Source organism: Lissotriton helveticus, chromosome 7 (assembly GCF_964261635.1).
Source record: "Lissotriton helveticus chromosome 7, aLisHel1.1, whole genome shotgun sequence".
Taxonomy (NCBI): domain Eukaryota; kingdom Metazoa; phylum Chordata; class Amphibia; order Caudata; family Salamandridae; genus Lissotriton; species Lissotriton helveticus.
The window spans coordinates 728,902,048-728,921,326 of record NC_136068.1 but is presented as its reverse complement, the minus strand read 5'-3'; the positions used below and the strand labels follow the sequence as shown (position 1 = coordinate 728,921,326).

Sequence of the window (19,279 nt, the reverse complement as noted above, 5' to 3'; positions counted from 1 at the left end):
TCTTTGTGTATGTAAAAATCCCAGGTGAAATCCTACAATCACCTCACCATCCCGACTGAAAGCACCTGTATCCATCTATTTACCAGAAGAAAAAAACGTATTATGAGGGTGTAACACACCAAACATCCCCGTGAAGCTACACCCATGTGTATTACATTGCCTTGATTGTCAAATTTTTATTCCCACGTGCTTTATAATAGGGCTCCCGGTTTTATGGTATTTTTTTTTATTTTAACATTTCCGTCTGTATTTATCCCGATTTCTTTTTTTGCCATCTTATTGGTACTTATCCATATTTATTTTACGTTCTGAGAACAGAAGAGGTGATGTCTCGTATTTCCTCATTTATTAAACTGATAAAAGTGCAATCAAACTTTGATGCCTGTGTGGTTTTAGAGCATTACACAATATAGGGTGAGAAATAGGGCGGTGCACTGGAAAGAGTAGCAGAGAGGCCTGAGATGAGTCAGAGTTGAGGCAGAAGACACACTGAGGAATAGGGTGAGAAACAGGGCAGTGCACTGGATATGCAAGACCAGAAGAAAGCAACAAATATATAGATCCACAAGCACATGGAAAGTCCACATGATGCACAAACGAAGAAAGCACATGTAGATTAAAGGCACTGATAGAGGCATAGGGCGAGAAACAGGGTAGTGCATTGAATATGTTTTTCTCTTATCTTTTTCCAAAGGGGGAAAGCAACAAATACATAGATCCAAGTACATGGAAGGCACCTAGATGCACAAAGGAAGCAAGCACAAGTAGACTAAAGATGCGATTGATAAACTCCGGTCTTCAAGTGCTGTACTCAAAAACGTATTTATTCTTTTATTTTAACACAATTATTCGACATGTTTATACAAAGCAACACACATACATAGGCACATATCTATAGGTCAAATAAATGCCCACACACTGAGGGATATGCTGTATATTTCTGCCTGTGCACTGTGTCCGTGTGGGAAAGAGCCAACTTCTGAGTAGCCCTCCGAAGACAGGGTGGTTGACGGTGGATCGCTCGTGTGGGGGGGGGGGGGGGGGGGGGGGGGAAGAGTGCCACACCCTGGTCGCCTGAACACAGAAGGATGTGCCACCCATGGTTCCCCTCCTGTATCGTGGTATTTTGAGGTGAGGCGCCACTCCAGAGCAGAGGTCCCCATGATAAATGTGCTTGGTGACTCCATTCCTGATCAAGAGCGGTCCCACTTCATGCATCGCTCTGTGGGTGACACAAAGCAACTCAAAAGCAGATCACCCAGCAACCAATGCAGGGCCCTCAAAGCAGGGGAGATACGGTCCAGCGGCCCGACACGCAAGAGCAGTCTGTCAGCCGAGCTCCGAATCCGTTATAGTTCTTTCACAGTCACCAAAGGTGATCCGTGGTGGAGGCCATTGGCACAATCGAGCTTGGACAAAACAAGGGAGATGGGAGCCTGGACCCTGTGCGGACATCCCACTTGGGCATCCATCAACAGCCCGGAGTCCATGGTCACTCCGAGGCCTCCCACCTCCTTTGATACTTCAGGCGGCGACCCCAGTCCACAAGGCCAGGCGGCAAGCGAGCTACAATGCTTCCAATCGCCACACATGAGCACCTCCACCATGGAAGCACCCACCCGAGATGGCCCAAAGTCATCCACCGATCCACGGCTCCGAGACAACTAAAAACCGGCGAGCCTCCAATGTTCCTATTCAGGCCATCTCAGATGGCAAGCAGGGAAGACTCCGCGCGCCTCCACCCGGATGAAATCCCGCCCGCAAGTCCCAATGCATGGCATTGTCCTCAATGAACTGAGACATCTGGGCGAATACTGCTCTTTCTATCAGTTTGCCCTGGAAAGGTCCATGTACAAAGGGTCTACAGTTGCCAAGGTTCAGCGGGTCCAAGCCCGTACTCGTCAGCAAAGGACGCATGCATGCCCCACTGAGCTATTCTGGAAATATTCCGATAGCCAAGGAATCGCCAATGATTCCCCCCTCTGGACCGGTAGCAGAGGCTGCCAGAAAAATCGTCTTGAAAGCCTGCGGTGGGCACAGGTCAGAAGGGATGCGGGCAGGCCCGTCCGCCCGACCCCGTCCAAAAACTCACCGTGTGCAATGCACTGGAATGAACGGAGAGGCCGATCCAGAGCACTCCCGGACAGACGCCCCTCAAAAGGGCCAGTGCTGGTACTCTGCCTCCGCTCCAAGCACGAGTCCAACAGGTCTGCTCTGTCCATGCAACGATCCGCCAGTCTGTCCGCGAAATCCTGAGGAACGGGACGAGCTCCCTCTAGGCAATTTGGTCCACGAAACTCATTGAGCACCCCATATAATTCTCCATTTTCACATTCAGCACCCTAAATTCCATCCGAACAACAGCGCCCCCCTTTGCTTCCCTGACAGCTGACCGGCACAATCTGTCAATCCTCTGCAGGTAAAGTCCATCCTGCCTGTCCCCTGCTCCGAGCCAGGCATGTTGCAGCTATCTAATCTGTAGTTCCATGCCTTCCATCTCTGTATTTCTCCAAAGTGTCCCCGCTTTCCCCTGTTCTGCTGAGTGGTTTTGAGTGGTATCAGGATATCAAAAGCTTCCTGTAGCCACTCATATCGTTTTTGAACAGCATCCAATGCTTCCAGATCTGCACTGGATGCCAGCTGTGCCTCCAAGTGTTCCAAACTGAGTCTACTCCACGGTCGATTGGTGGATGCACGTAAGGTGGCCTCTGGTGAGTCGCCCAGTGTTGTTCGATGTTGGAAAGCAAGCAAACAGTGGTCCGACCATGTGACCGGAGCCACAGTCCGAAATGCAACCAGTTCGGTACCAGTAAAAAGCACGGCCCAGCGATGTGTGCGGGCCCATGGACAATCCGATGCAGGCTCAGTGCATCCAGGCCACCGACCACCGTTTTCAGATGGGTCATATTGGGCTTGCCAAACCAAACGCCGAGGTCACCGAGAACACATAGGTTAGAGTGCACGGCCATCAGGTCTGAAATCGTGTCCAGAAGTGCGCCTGGGAACGTCACCCCACTAGGCAGAGGCCTACAAAGGAGCAGGAAGCCACAGGACGAAGACAACGCAGGACCGCATCCCGCGAGAAGAGCCCCACAGTTGTTCATGTAAACATCGCCAACTCTAGCGACATGCAATGCCTGTCTGAACACAACAGCTAGACCACCCCCCTCCATGCCCACACGATTCTTGGCGATCGCCTGACAGCCCAGAGGAACGGCCCAATGCAGGACAGGAGCCACATCATCTACCAACCACGACTCAGCCATGAACAGTATGCCTGGTCCGGCATCGGCGAGGTCGTAGACGCGATGCCCGTCCCTAGGGAGCGATCGAGCACCTACCAGGGAATGTGCCACGGTGACAGCGAGACTCCGTTCTGCAGAAGAGCGATCAGCACTGGGTGGGTTAGCAGCAGGTGTGCCTCCAGCTCTGGCACCATCTGTATCATCTGTACCAGGATAGCAATCATGCAGCTGCTCTGCAATGAGTTACCCGTCCAGCAGGCCAGGAAGGCACCTCAATGGGTCCAGGTGGGTCCACGTGGAGCCAGCATTCGAGAGGGAGTCGGCGAGCTGTGCCATTACCACGGTGCAACCCCACTGTGCAACAGACATGGAGAAGCAAAGTTGTGATGTGTGGCACGCTGCCTACACCGCCTGCATATGTCTAGGGCAGAAGGCGTATGAGTCAGCGGCGCTGGTGCAGCATGTGGGTCATGTAGCAAGCTTCTAAATTGCCCAAACGACAAGAGGCGGCCGGAAGAGAGCCACTGCGCTGCTGCACTTGTGCCAGGTGTGGTGGAAGAGGGAAAGCCCGGCACCAGGGCCTGTTCCCGCGTGTAGCCCGAAAGGTGGGTGCATGATTGCATTCTGTGACTGCAAGTATCATGAGGTACTGTGCCTGAAAGATTCCGCCATGCTGATGTGTGCGACATGCTCCGCCCGTGAGGAGCAATAAAAAGAGGCACTGATGCACCTGCTTCATCCGATGGACCCATCTGTACACAATTGTTTGAGAGTGGAACCTGCAAGGCAAAAGGGGTGGCGATGTGCTCGCAAGTAGAGTGCATGCTGTGTGCAGGAGGGGATGAATCAGAGTCAAGACTGCTTGTTCCAGACCTGTCCACTGCAAGAGCCAAAATGTGTGGTGCTGTGGTATGCAAGCGTTGTGTTGTGTCACTGTGACAGAAAGAAGAGGAGGGTGCCGGCCAGACAAACGATAGAAGGCTGAGCATAGGCCAGTCAGTGACAAAAGGGGGTCTGCCAGGAGCAACCAGAGTGGGGAGTGTGTGTCTGTATGGGCTGCAGTCAAGCATGGCATGGATTTTGGTTGTGCTAGTGATGAGTGGATTGGCTGGTGGCATAGGACAGAACAGTGTACCGTCTGTAGGCGATGGTGGAACTGCCTGGCAGCTGGGACAGAAGGGCACACAGACGTGGCCCGCGTGGTTCCGCAGTGTATGCCGACACATCGACCTGTGCACAGGGCTGGCCTGTAGTAAGTGTGTGATGTACATTTGGTGCGAGTATGCCACTGTCTGTGGATGGTGTAGGGTGGGCACCACTGAATGAGAAAATGGTCAGCACTTACGGCCCTAGTCCCGACCAGTCTCGAACAGGCTCAAACAGGTACCTGCCCTTGTCCTCTCCACCCCCAGCCGAGACGCCCCAAGCCTTGGCCTTCCATAGACCCAGCAATCAGGTGAGCCCCTCAGCCAATGGGAACCCCAGCTCCAACCTCATTCAATCACAACACCAGCCCCAAAATCCAGAACCAATACAAGACCAAGACCTCACAGAAAATCCCAGCCCCAAGTCCAAGCACTCAATCAGGCACAAAAACCAAAATCTGTATATCCAATAGAGGCCCTAGCCCCAGCCGCAGTCCCAACCCCAGTCCCAACAACCAATCACACAGGAAGCCCAGACCCCACCTCCATTAGAAAGCCCAACCCTAGTCCTAGTCCCACACCTACTCCAGCAACCAGTCACAGAAGAAGCTCCATAAGTTACTTCCAATAGAAGGCCAAACCCTAGTCCCAACAACCAATCACACAGGAAACCCCAGTCCCAACCTCCAATAGAAAGCCCATCCCCAGCCCCAACAGCACATTGACTGAATCACAGACCAAGAAACCAATTAGAACCCTCAAACACCCAACCAAGGAAAACACTAAACCCAATCCAATTGAAACACCAAATGCAACCACCAATCAGTGCACACATGCAACAACCAACAGCAGACCATATAAGGTACCTGCAACCTCAGACAAGGTCTGCTGGCCAGGGAGCTGGAAGCTTCTCCTCCACTCAGAATCTCCCAGGACACAGACAGGCTCAATCCACACCCGGACCCCTGCAGGCAAGGCCCCAACAAACCCTGTACGCCAACAATACTGTCTGCACAAAACTCTACCCACTCCCCCAGCCAAAAACAAAGTGCACAATCTCCCCAAAACACAGCCCAAACAGCTCACAGCAGACCACCGCTGTCCCAGAGCACCCTCAGTTCTCTCTCTGATGTATAATATCCCAGTTGCTAGGGGGAGGGAACGAGGGGGCTGGTTTCACTCACCTGCCAACACAAAATGGGAGCTGAGGGTGGACTGCCCAACAGACAGGACTAAGCACGGAGCAAAGACGAAATTCGGAGGGAAAAACCAACAGCCACACGGAATGAGAGGGAAAAACTACAGAGCCTGGACTGCAAATCCCACAACCAAACAGGCGAAACCAACACAGTCACGGGCAAGCAAAAACCTCAGGTCCAAACACAAAGTAAGGGACAAACCATGCAATCACGGGCAGGACAAAACCCCAACTTCCAAACTGCAACAACCACAAGCAGAGACAGCCAAACTGAAAAATCAAGGGTAGGAAAATCGCCCCACAAATTCTAGGAAAGAGACAGCACCAGTCCGCCTCCCCACCACCTCCCGGACCTTGCTAGGGCACAGGCAAACTGCAACTCACAAAATAGAAGCGAATGTCCTGGGGCTCACCCAGCAAACCCTCAAGGGGCCTGAGAGGAGGGCACAGGGCCGCCCGGGACCAGGGAGCCAACCAGAAGGCCCAGGCCCGCCGCCGGCCTGGGGGTGGGGGTGGGGCCGGGGTGGGGACCTGATCCTCCATTCAGAATCTCCCAGGAGACAGACAGGCTCAATCCACACCCTAGACCCCTGCAGGCAAGGGCCCAACAAACCTTGTCCTCCAAAAACACTGCCTGCACAAAACTCCACTCACTCTCCCAGCCAAAAATGAAGTGCACAACCCCTTCACAACACAGCCCAAACAGCAGACCACCGCTGTCTCAGAGCACCCCCAGATCTCTTTCCTAAGTAGAACATCCCCGTTCCTGGGAGTGGGGGAGGAGGGCTGATTTCACAGGCCAACACAAAATGGGAGCTGGGGGTGGACTGCCCAACATACAGGTCTTGGCACAGAGCAAAGGAGAAAACTAGAGGGAAAAGCTGATTGTCACAGGGAATGAGGTGGAAAAACCACAGAACCCAGACCGTAAATCCTACAATTCAACAGGTCAAATGAACACAGTCACAGGCAAGCAAAAACCACGAGTCCAAACACAAAACAGGGGACAAACCATGCAATCATGAGCAGGTCAAAATTACAATACCTAAACTGTAACAACCACAAGCAGAGACAGTCAAACCAAAAAAGAAAAAATACATTTTGCAATCACAGGTAGGGAAAATCGTCCTTCAAATTCTAGGAAAGCGACAGCACCAGTCTGGCTCCCCACCACCTCCTGGACCCTGCTGGGGCACAGGCAAACTGCAACTCACAAAATGGAAGTGAACGTCCTGGGGTTCACACAGCAAACCCCCAATGGGCCTGAGCAGGTGTGAGAGGAAGGCACACGGCTGCCAGGGAGCTGGGAGCCAACCAGCCGGGCCAGGTCCGCTGGCCTGGGGGTGGGGCCGGGGAGCTGCTCCTCCACTCAAAATCCCCCAGGAGACAGACAGGCTCAATCCACACCCCGGAGCTCTGCAGGCAAGGGCCAAGCAAACCTTGTCCTCCAGCAACACTCCTGTACAAAACTTCACACACTCTCCGAGCCAAAAACGAAGTGCACAATACCTTTAAAATACAGCTTAACCAGCACACAGCAGATCACTGCCGTCTCAGAGCACCCCAGTACTGTCTCTGATCACGAACATTCGTTGCTAGGGGGTGGAAGGGCGGGTTGGTTTCACTCACCTGCCAACACAAAATGGGAGCTGAACTGCCCAACACACAGGTCTTAGCACAGAGCAAATGAGAAATTTGGTGGGGAAAACTTATAGTCACGGGAAATGTGAGGGAAAAACCACAGAGCCTGGACTGCAAATCCCACAATTCAAGAGGTTAAATGAGCACAGTCACGGGCAAGTAAAAACCACAAGTTTAAACACAAAACAGGTGATAAATTATGCAATCACGGTCAGGTTAAAACTACAATTTTTAAACTGTAACAATCACAAGCAGAGACAGTTCAATAATTAAAAAATTATGCAATCACGAGTAGGGAAAATCACTTTTAAAATTTTAGGAGAGACACAGCAGTAGTCTGCCTAGTTACAACCTCCTGTACTTTGCTGGGGCACAGGTAAACCACAACTCACAAAATGGAAGTTAATGTTTTGGGGTTCACCCAGCAAACCCTTAAGGGGCCTAGGCAGGTGCGAGAGGAAGGGCCTAACAAACTTTGTCCTCTAGCAATACTGTTTGTATAAAACTTTACTCACTCTTCTAGCCAAACACAAAGTGCACAATCCCTTTAAAACACAGCTTAAACAGCTCACAGCAGATTACTGCTGTCTCAGAGCACCCCCAGTTCTCTCTCTGATGTAGAATATCCCTGTTGCTAGGGAGGCGGGGGACTGGTTTCAATCACTTTCTAACACAAAATGGGAGCTGGGAGTGGACTGCTTAACATACAGGTCTGGGATTCTGATGAAAAGGGGGGGTGTTTGCAGACCTGAAGAAATCGAAATAAGAGTAGGTACCAATGCTACAGGTTGGGTCTTTAAGGTTACGTGTTCTCTCTCCTCTACTGTTTGTCCTGAAGGAGGGTGGCAAGCCACAAAACCCTTACTCGGATGTTGTAGAATGAATGTAAACCCCTGAGTCAATCTCATGCACTGCAGTAAGCCTCACTTTTATCAGTTCATTCAGATGTGCAGTAAAATAGTAATTTTCCTAATAAACGTTCACAGTCTACAGGTCGAATGTTCATTTTTTTTTTTAAAGGAAAGTGAAGGAAACAATTGACACATTGTGGCATGGGGCTTGAATAAGAAAATGTTAGTATTAGTTAAAACAGCCCTTGACCAACCTCACTGGACTTCTGGGTCCCATATAGATTTTTCCAAAATATTTTCTTTTCACCAGACGTTTTTCTTGGTGTTGCCCAGCCATGATTACATTCCACATATTTCAGAATATGGTGACAGGTAATATGGATGATATATATATGAATGGAAGAGGCAGCAGAAATCCTGCAGCACGTATGCTCTGTGTTGACTGTCAAACTTTTACGAGGCTTAGGAAAATTGGGCTTCAAGTTACAGTTCTAGATTGGACTGGATATGTTTTCAGACAGATAGGGCACATGTAGCAGGACCATGGTGAATACACCACATTTTGGATCCTGTGATTTAAAAAAAATGTATTTAATAAACAGGGGCCAAATCCGTAAAAATGAACCCAGACAAATCTGAAATCATTGTGGTGAACAGGTTGGCATCCTGTGGCCTAGTGATATGTGAGGTATTATAGGTAAGAAAAATGGAGTGGCTTGAATGTTTAAATTTCAAAGGCTGCATCGGTAACCAGCATGGCTGGATCACATGTCTTTCATTTGAGTATGAGCAGAAAGATATTAAATTCCTATGTTTGAGCAATTAGTCCAACCCATTATACCAGCTGCGCTGCGGGGGGAAGCTGCCACCTCTGGGGAGGACCTGACTGCCAGACGATCCCGTGCCGTGAGGGGAACGGCTGCAAACTCATTTGGCCCAGCAACCCGACCGCCGCGAGGGCAAGGGACTACATCCCCCAGGTGCCCCGGCGGTCGGGTGACGTCAGCGGAGCGCCCGGAGGCGCGGGACAAAGGCGGGAGTGCCGAGCGCTGCTGGTGAGCGCTGCGGGGGGAAGCTGCCACCTCTGGGGAGGACCTGACTGCCAGACGATCCTGTGCCGTGAGGGGGACGGCTGCAAACTCATTTGGCCCAGCAACCCGACCGCCGCGAGGGCAAGGGACTACATCCCCCAGGTGCCCCGGCGGTCGGGTGACGTCAGCGGAGCGCCCGGAGGCGCGGGACAAAGGCGGGAGTGCCGAGCGCTGCTGGTGAGCGCTGCGGGGGGAAGCTGCCACCTCTGGGGAGGACCTGACTGCCAGACGATCCTGTGCCGTGAGGGGAACGGCTGCAAACTCATTTGGCCCAGCAACCCGACCGCCGCGAGGGCAAGGGACTACATCCCCCAGGTGCCCCGGCGGTCGGGTGACGTCAGCGGAGCGCCCGGAGGCGCGGGACAAAGGCGGGAGAACCTCTCGCAACGCGAGTCGCGCGGGAGCGGCCGGGCTAAGGCCGGGACAAGGCGGGACCATCTAAGGCCATCAGCGGCCAGAGGAGGCCGGGACGGGCCACCTCCCCTGGCCGTGCATTCAAAATAGGTAAGACATCTTGTGCAAAGTCTTTCAAGTCCCTGCAGGTGCCTGCAGCTATTCACAACATGTCTTGTAAAGGGCCCCCGAAAATTCCTACTGGGTCTAGGGACCTGGCAAAGGGGACGATGGTTCAATACCTAATCAAGACTACACCGTCTACTGTCCAACAACCCGTAAGAATTGCACGAGACCGACTGTTCACCGACTGTTCCGATAGTGACATCATTCCCCCTCAGTTTGCCGTCTCATCACCAAACTTATCTTTCCTGGAGGAACTTAATAGTTTATGCCAATCCAAATATGCGGCCGTTAAGTCGACATCAGAGCACACTAATGCCTCCTTTTGTCCTACAGTCATCACAAGTCCCCATCCCAGTTCAGTATCCCCACCCTATGGAATCCGCTTGGGTACTTCTCTCTGCCCACCTGAAACAGGTAACACAAACCCCACAATGTTTTTCCAGGACCACTCTGGCGAAAGAAAACGATCAGCGGACAAACATGCAGGCACCCATGCTAAGGAGAATAAATTGCTTGAACCCCCAATCACACCAACACTCTTGGCCCAGATACAAACTATGATTAGTGCCGCAATACACCCGCTAATAGAAAGAATGAACGACCTTGGCGATAGGATCACGGCAATAGAGGAAAAGATCAAGACAAACTTGCTCCCCCTAAAAAACTTGGCAGACTCCAATCTATTACAGCCTTCACGTGATACTGTAAAGCTTTCAATAACTCCACAAAGTAGTGTCTTCCAACCCCAACGGGCAACCCCAGCTATGCCAACTCATCCCAGCGGGAAAGTTCCCATCAAAATAAAAACAATACCCAGCTGTTCTGTTCATTCGGGGCTGAACAACGTAACAATACCACCTAAAGGGCCACTTACCAAGATAAGGAACATGCAAAGGAAAACAAATCACATCCATCTACCACCGGAGGCTGCCCCGTTCGTGGGTGTCCTGTCTGGGGTGCCGGAACTTTCAAAGGGAAAAACTGAAAGTGAACAGGAGCTGAGAAATAAGGCACTATTTTGGCTTACAAAGAATAGACCCCTACCCCCTTACATTGATGGTAGAATACAATGTGTTAGAAGGGTGGGATGGTTAGGGCCGCTTCGAAAAGAGAGACCCGGTGATCTGGTGCTGATAAAGTTCATTAATTGCGATGTTGTCCCTTACCTCCAATCATGGAAACCACAAATAGGAGATGGACTAATACACGCCTGGGGTCTATCTGATTTTTATCCTAGAGAATCACTACACCCCTATACAAGATCATCGTAGATACTAACTTTTGGTTGGGACAATACAGCTCCAGGGTGAGCGGCTTTTAATACACAGTCCGTGATATGATTTGAAATGATTTGAAATGTAATTGTGTTTATATTTTGCAATGTGCTTTTATGATTTTATACCTAAATCGAATAAAGCTAAAGTTATATTATATATTATACCAGTTGTTATATCTTGCCTGAAGTTAAAAAACAGCATTGATCCGTATGGCCCAAAATATCCGATTCAGACTTTTCGGAGAATACAATGGCATATGTACAGCTGAGATTGAGTGCAAAGATCATATTACTGTTTCCCTTTTCATTCCAAGACCTGACGACCACTGGCATACGGTAATATCCAAATCCCACTGCACCTCACAGGTTAGGCTCATAGTTTTGAAAGAGATAATTAAAGAATACAATTTATCCAGAAATCATCAATTTTCCAATACGAGACCACTGATCATCCCCCCAAGGAATGAACGACGGTTTTGCATATACAACATTGGGGGTACAACAGATAACTGCAGATTTTCTTGCCTTTAGTCAAATGCTTAGAACACGCCTATTTCCATAGTCATAACTGATCTATTCTAACGTTTGTATGTGATTAGGATACAATCTCCAGGACTAAGATGCCAACCAATTTGCAAATGTTAATTTTAAAAGCCGCCTTAATACGGTTGGCGATTATCTTCTTATGAAGATATCAACTGAGCAAAATGTGCAAGTTCGAGAAAAAATCCCACCATTACAAGTTCACCCACGTGACAGGCACAATGCTGCCATCAAGCACCAATAAATCAACTATGTCAAAAAGCAAATTTGCCTGAGTCCCTTCTTCTTGACAAAGACCATCTTCCAGTCAAATATCTGCTGTTCTCATCTAACTAGATATACGAGATGACAAATTAACATAATTCTAATATTGCATTCATATGCACGGTCGTTCCTTAATCTCATCCCATCCAAGCACTGTTCACAGGTTTTCACATAATAGCCTCCTTTCTCCCCTACCTATTACACATATCTGAAATCCTCTAATCACTCCTTGAGGCACCTGATATACATACATTATATCTTTTTTTTTACAGCTGTTTGACCATCTTCGCCTAAAACAAATTACATAACTACACATTCATACACAGCAGCCAACAAGTCCTCCTGTCTGCTATATTCAGTCTCACTCACCTATTCTCTCGCAAACCTTCTGTTCCACTTTCTCAGAGGAAGTTTACATTATTTGCTTAGTGAACCTTTCCTGCTTCCCCGTTTAGGAGTATGTAGTGAGACAGGACTATTTAAAGCAAATCCTTTTTGAAAACAGGCCAAAAACTTCATGAGAATGTCCCTGTATGTTTGAGCTCCAGGATGTGAACAACCACGCTTTCTTCGTAGGTATGCACCAATCTTTTAGATTGGTAGATTAACAATAAATTGAACACCATTTACTTACACTAGACATCTTTCATTTGAGCAGGTCACTTTTAAGTACAGCAAGGAAGGAAGACAAGAGTACGGAAAGAGCCCCCTGAGTCTGCTGCTGTGGCTGCGCCCTCTTGTCTCCGTTCGTCATCCTGGTTTGTAACTCTCAATTACTGGGTCTGGAACATTCTGATTGCACAGTTTTTTCGCTGACTCTACCCCTCACTCTGTAACTCTGTCCAACCCACCTGTAACCAATGTGGCTCTTTATCCCTATTATTCCCACTCTGCATTTGACTTCTTCCCCTGTACCTTTATCACTGTTGCCTTCTCCCCGCTTGATTTTACACTTTTGCTAACATTTTCGAAGTATCTTCCCCTCTTCTCTCTCCTGTTACTTCTAACCATCTTTAAGTCCCCTACTCGAGTTACTTTCCTGTCCTCCGTTACTGTATCAGACGTTAAAACCACTCATTTACATATGCCCCCAAAGCCTCATAACTCTCTCCTCGCCATCAACCTCTTCTGTGTAAGATCCTCCAATCCCTCCCTATCTGCAACTCTCTCGTTGTCATTCAGAAATCCGTTTTTATCCTCACAACAGGGTATTGAAGATCGCAGTTTAGGTATGTTAGTAAGATTTATAGAGCGCGCGAATACCCGGAGGTGTATTTGCGCTAATAGGTAATACCTATTGGCATGCGTGTTTTTCTTGACTATACTTGCACAGGACCTACCCCATGCAGGAACCTCTCCAGTCACCCTGGTTACAGAACCTCGCTTCTCAGGGGACCCTCCCCTGCCACACTAGCCAGAGGATGTCTTCTTTGTGAATCTCACTGACCACACTAGATGAAAAGTTGGCCTCTAGACACGTCAAGGCAATACATGGCTTCTCTTTGTTTTCCATTCTGTCCATCAATTGTTCTTTAGGTTTCGACCTGGCGAAAAGCTGCGCCGCGCAGCTTTTCGGCGCAGGTCGAAATCTTTTGAGTTACACTGTGTGCTTTAGTTCAGCCTCTCTCTTCCATTGGCTAGCTCCATAAATGGAGGCTAGCCATTGGAAGAGAGAACTGTCCGTCATTTCCCGAGGCGATTGGTGGGCGTTCCCGACGATTCTTTCCCTCTCTGCAACGTCATGAAGACGTGGGCACTGTGGGCATGGACTTTTTTTTTTTTACACCGGTTTGTGTTCATTGTTGTCTTGTTCCCTGTCCCGCTGGCTGTTTTCTGACCACCCTCCCTCCCGCTGGCCGTGTGCCTGCCTGCCCCCCCTTCCGATGTCCGTGTAGCCGCCCGCCCCCCCTCCCGCTGTCCGTGTGCCCGCCCCCCCCTCCCGCTGTCCGTGTGCCCGCCCCCCCCCCCGCTGTCCGTGTTCCTGCCCGCCCCCCTCCCGCTGTCCGTGTGCCTGCGTGATATTATTCCCTGTCGCCTGCATGACTGAAGGACAATGACTGTTTCTATAGGAAGATGAGAGAATAGCGGAAAACGAACTCTTTAAGAATGAAAGAGAAATGAGAATCTAAAATCACTAATGCGGTCTTGCTTCACGAGCGGCTTTTATCACCTGTGTTAGGCACGTGGCCGAGGGTGCGTGTCCCTCGCACTCTGTGTGCGTTAAAGTACTTGTGAGAAAGAATGTCACTTATGCCACTGTGTGCACAGAGAATGCATCACTCTAGTGCGGGGCCGGCGCCAGTCTCTGAGCCGTCTGAGCCCTGCCAGTGATAAAGTGCTTTGCACAACTGTTGTATCATTTCTGTCGCTTTGTGTGTACAGAGTGCATCATTCTAATGGGGGTCGGCTCCAGTCTCTTGGCCGTGTGAACACTACATGTGATAAAGGGCTTTGCACAACTGCCTGATAAGCAACCTCGCGTGCAGAGGTAGGGTAGCCGCTACGACAACTTCAAACTCCAATCAGCAGCAACGTTGTTTGTCCAAAATTACTCACTGCGTCTGGTGTATGAGCTGAGACCCAACCCTCTCCCTCCAGAGCAAGGAATAAACGCGTGGGGGTGTAGGGGTGTGTGTAGGTCAAAGGGGGGCGTTCCGTGTCTGTGCGGTACACTTGGCCTCCTCGTGGGGTGAACCTGAACGCGTGAATGTAATATTATCGGCCTTGAACGGATGAAACGCAGAGTAGACTGCGCAGGACATGCACCAGTGAGAGTGGTGGTGATACCCAGCTCCCCGGAAGGGCTGCATTACCCCCACGACGTCATCTGTTCCATGCTGTGCAGGAACTGGGAAACAACATACTACAGGAGCCCAACCATTGGATGTCAGGGTGTGAGGGTGAAAGGGGCGGAGTCACGAGGCGGCGTCATGAAAAGCAGAGTCTCACAGTCCACGTTTACAATTTTTTTTAAATAATTGGTGTCACGAAGAAACATGAGAGTAAATTATAAATATTTAATTGGCCACAAAGAGGCTGCATTTTAAACTCTCCTGGGCCTGAGGTCCCGGCTGCGGTGATTTCTGAGTGCGCAGCAATTTTGAGGGGATAAAAACAACAGTAAGATATCTTTGGTCATTAATGCCCTTGCTGGAGGGATCTGTGTTTTGGTTAGTCAGAGTTTTGACTTTTAAAGTAGTGTAGCAGGTTAATGTAGATGCAGATCACAGATTTGATGTTATGGGGATAGGTAGGCGGGTCACTGATCGTGACACTGACCCTCTGGTTACTTCCGGTTCATAAGTTGCAGTGCTTCTAAGATAGCTCAGTGAGCTACGAACCAGCATCAAGGAGCTGCATGAAATTTGCAACGCTTGGGTTTAAAACCATATTGTTTTTCTCAATCTGTCATTTTTCACAGGCTGCTAAAAGGCGTTCCTTTGGTAGTAATAAAGACTCATCCTTACCACTGTGTCACATTGTACATCTCACTTTGTGTTGCTCCCGAACTTGCACTCTTACCTATAATGCCTGCGCGTAGCAGTTGCATGTCCTCCTGGCTTGTAGGCAATATATGGCGTAACCCTCATTGACTCGTGTAACACATTGTGTACATTGATGCACACATTTGTATGATATATTGTCTTTGTAAAATGTATGCGTGGTGTAAACCGCTCTGACATCCAACATGGGGATGATACCTCTCCAGCAGTCAGCGGGGTTGAGGCTGGAACTCACTCACCGTGTGACCTCCGGCGCCGGCTGCACGTGCTGCCCGGTGCTTTGGTGCAGAGCCAGAGTCCCTCTCCTTACCGGAGCGTTTGGGGGCGTGGTCTTCGCGGTCGGGCCCCCGTGAGGGCCACACTCCCCAGGTTTAGGAGCGTCGTGCGTCTGTACACATACAGATACGGGTCACATTTCCTATGATGATTAAAGATCGAATAACCATGTTTTCAGAAGTGTCTTGAAGGAGATGGGGTCTTAGCAGGAGCGAATGGGCGAGGGTGGCTGATGCCAGGGTCTGGGAGTCAGGAGAGGGAAGGAGCGGCCGCCACATCTGGCTGCACGGATCCCTGTGGGGTATAGCAGACATCATAGCTCAGTCACTGGACCTGAGCCTGGGTACCGGATATAAGGATGCAGTTTATTTTTAAGATTGCGCGTTCCCCTTCCGTGCAGTGATTTAAAGACCAAACACATACGTTTGAAGAGCGCACACTTTTTTTTATGGGAAACCAATGAAGGGAGCGTGATAAAGGTTCAGATGGGATCGCGGAGGAAGATTACAGACGGGGCGCGCTGCTGTATTCTGTTTATCACCTGAAGTATAGAAAAGGCCTTCACCGTGACTATAAAGTCTCTAACATATTTCCATGTCAGTAATAGAATCGCTATTAACATTTCACATTTTGCTTCAGCTGGCATTGCATAAGAGATTTCGTTTTTTCTCCATGTTGCGTTTCTACAGCTTTTCTCATGGAACATGTGACTTTAGTATAGTGCCTACATGAAGTTGTCTCTAGGTGTGAGTGTGCTGAGGTTGCAGGTGGGTGTTATATGATGGAGAGGTATTGAATGCTCTGAAACGAGGCTGAAGGCAGTGCACGTTTCTCACATTAACTGTCAGCGGGTCAAAAGGTGTGTATATGCACACCCAGTCCTTAGCATCTCTGCATGTCATAAGGATGCAGACTACGTGCACATCCAGTCCTTGGCCTCTCTGCGGGTCATAAGGTGTGCAGACTACGTGAACATCCAGTCCTTGGCCTCTCTGCAGAGTGCACAGAATGATGGTCACGTGTGTCAGCTCTAATTGTGGGGATGAGTGAGATGATGGAGTTCAGAAAGGTCTCACTCTTGAGGGGCCCCGCGCACTCTTTCACTCTTGAAGGACCTCAATTTCGTTCCGTGTCATTCTTGAGGGAGTCACTGTCCCTTCTGTCTCCCTCTTGTAGGAGCCCCCAATCCATTTCTCTCACTCTTGAGGGAGCCCACCGTTCCTTCTTTCACAGTCTTGAGGGAGTCCCCCTCCTCTCTCTCATTCGCCCCCCTCCCCCACTATTGAGGGAGCCTTAGTGGGTCTCTCTCTCTCTCTCCCAACACATAAATAAAAATGTTGTCATTTACAATGCCAATAGCTTTAACTTTTTCAAAGGCGAAACCGTTGTATTGTAAATGCTTGTTTTGCATTTCTGTTGAACTCTGACACACTGGCTGCACTGTCTCTCATCCCACAGTGAGCAGAGCCTAACTCAAACCTGACGCCATACTGGTTGCACAGTCTGTCCCTCTATCAAACAGGCAAAAAATGTGCCCCCCACCAAATCCCCACCTCCCACCAATCCCCTCCTTTCGCCCTGGCCGCACATACTGGCATACCATCGCACTGGCTGCAGAGCTTTTCTCTGGCTCTTCCTTGTTACCCTGGACGCACAGCATGGATCTTGAACTATGCCCTGTCGAGTTGGATAAGTTTATCAGGTCATACTATTATCAGCACAGCCACCTCAGGCCTATTTTCTCCTACGCGGCTCCGACTGGCTCTAGCTAGTCCCGACATCCGTCCTGTGAAGCCTGGCATCCAGTCACAATGGCACTGAAATCTGGCTTCGTGGTTTCAGCCCCGTCATTATAACTAGGCTGTGCAGTAATTAATGCAGATTATCTGGTAGACATTCCAGAATGAGCAAGTTCGAAACGGGAAGTAGGTTAGTGACTTTGAGAGTGTTACAAATGTTTTGAGGCCGTTCTTTGAATTGTTACATTGTACAAAAGTGTGTCATGTCTGTACTGTATATCATTATGTAGTCTTAACTGCTTAGCTACACTTGTGATAAAATGTCACTCAAAGCGTCTCACTTAGGGCATTACAATGTTACACATAAGCACACTCTAAAACAGGAACAGCAGACATACGCAGTGTGAACATTTGGCAGCTATAATATAAGAATAGTGTTTGGTATCCCTCGCGGCGATGTTCCCAGTTATTCGCTGGTCCTTCTTTGCACATTTCCCTGCGAGACCCTTAAGGTCATTTCCAGCCAACATAACTAAATTACATGACAAATTTGGGCCACGTACTTCACTATCTCAAGATTTTTCCACTGAACACAAATCAAGCGGGTGTTTTGACTGAGAAGGAGTTCTCCCCTGCATCTGAAAACGTAACCTTACATAAAAAACCTAACTGAATTTAACTATAGAGGTTTTAAATAAAAAATAAACAAGAACCTGGCTCTGGAACAAGGTGAAAAACGGGTTTCAAAAAATAGAGGTGAGTACAAGAAAATGAAGCCCTATCCTGAACCAAATTCCTTAAACTTAAAAGCAAATCGCGAGAATGTCTAAATATGCTTCATGAACAATTGACTCTTCTGCCTTTGGTCCCCTTCAATAACACCTCTTTATGACACAATCAACAGTCATTTGTGAGGAATAAGAACCGTTCTCCCGCTTGTTAACGTGCTGCGTATTAGGAGCTGCAATGTCCACACTCCAGTGCACCAAGCAGTCACATTCTAGGGTTTTCAAGAGATCTTTGAAGGTGTAAGTTACGTATAACTACAGGCAAATGTATTAATGCATGCACTTATTATATGTAGTGGTGTGCGCTCTAAGTTGATAAACACCGAATGAGTTGTGGTGTTTCTAATGAGATCGTGTGTGCGTAGGCTATGATTCGAGGCAGAAGAAAGGATTGTGAACAGCATAAATGGACCAAGTAGATATATACGACGTGCGTCAAAGTGTATAGGTCTCAAGAGGGCTGGAGAATTAAGTGTATGCGCAGCCAAGGGTGGTGGAGCTTAGGGAATGGCATCGGGTAATGAGGTTTTGCATAACACAAACATACAAGCTAGGAGAAAGGAACACATTACCGGCCAGACACCGCACGCACGCCACAGCCTTGACAATCCTTAGAGCACTCGCTCACTTTCTCGTTGCTACGTGTCAGGGAGCGAGAGCTCTCCACTTCCGGGTCACAGCGGACCTACACAGGCTGCAGTCGGCAAGGGTGCGGGACTAGAACTGTAACTAACTGAAACCAATAGGATAAAATTGCGACCATCTTGGTAGTAGAACCTTTGGCCGTTTGAGAATCGGGACGGGAAGGATGAATAGTTCGTACGCGGGGAACACGGCGTACATATCCTTCTGGCGCGCGCTTTGTAGGCACGCAACTAATGTGGCTTGAAAGTAGAGCTGCAGCAAAGAATTGTTGCATTAATGGTGGGAGGGGAGCAGACTTTGAAATCCAACTTCTATGCTTGTTTTCTAAACACAGAAGTAGGACTACAGATTTTCATTGACAGTGATGCGTAACATGATTTCAGTGACAGTGGCTATACCCAAAGGTAAACAAGCATTAGCAGAGCAAGTAGGTCTCGCCTATGCAAGCGCTATTAACTTTGCCAATGTGTTAGCCATGTTGTACACTATTGTGGCTGCTGTTCAGCATGGCTGAAACTAAGTGGCGTAGAGGAGTGTCGATGCGTAGCGTAGAGT

The 19,279-nt window shown here is 49.1% G+C and overlaps 1 protein-coding gene across 2 annotated transcripts in view; it reads right to left on the bottom strand.

Moving 5' to 3' along the window:
* Positions 1–18,784, bottom strand: part of YIPF5 (Yip1 domain family member 5) — a 145,030-nt gene extending 126,246 nt beyond the window's left edge. The window contains exon 1 of one of the 2 annotated variants that reach the window (XM_078653055.1): positions 18,652–18,784. The gene's annotated coding sequence lies outside the window, so the exon portion shown is untranslated. The remainder of the gene's footprint in view (positions 1–18,651) is intronic. The other variant, XM_078653056.1, reaches the window with a different exon arrangement.
* Between the last annotated feature and the right edge of the window lie 495 nt (positions 18,785–19,279).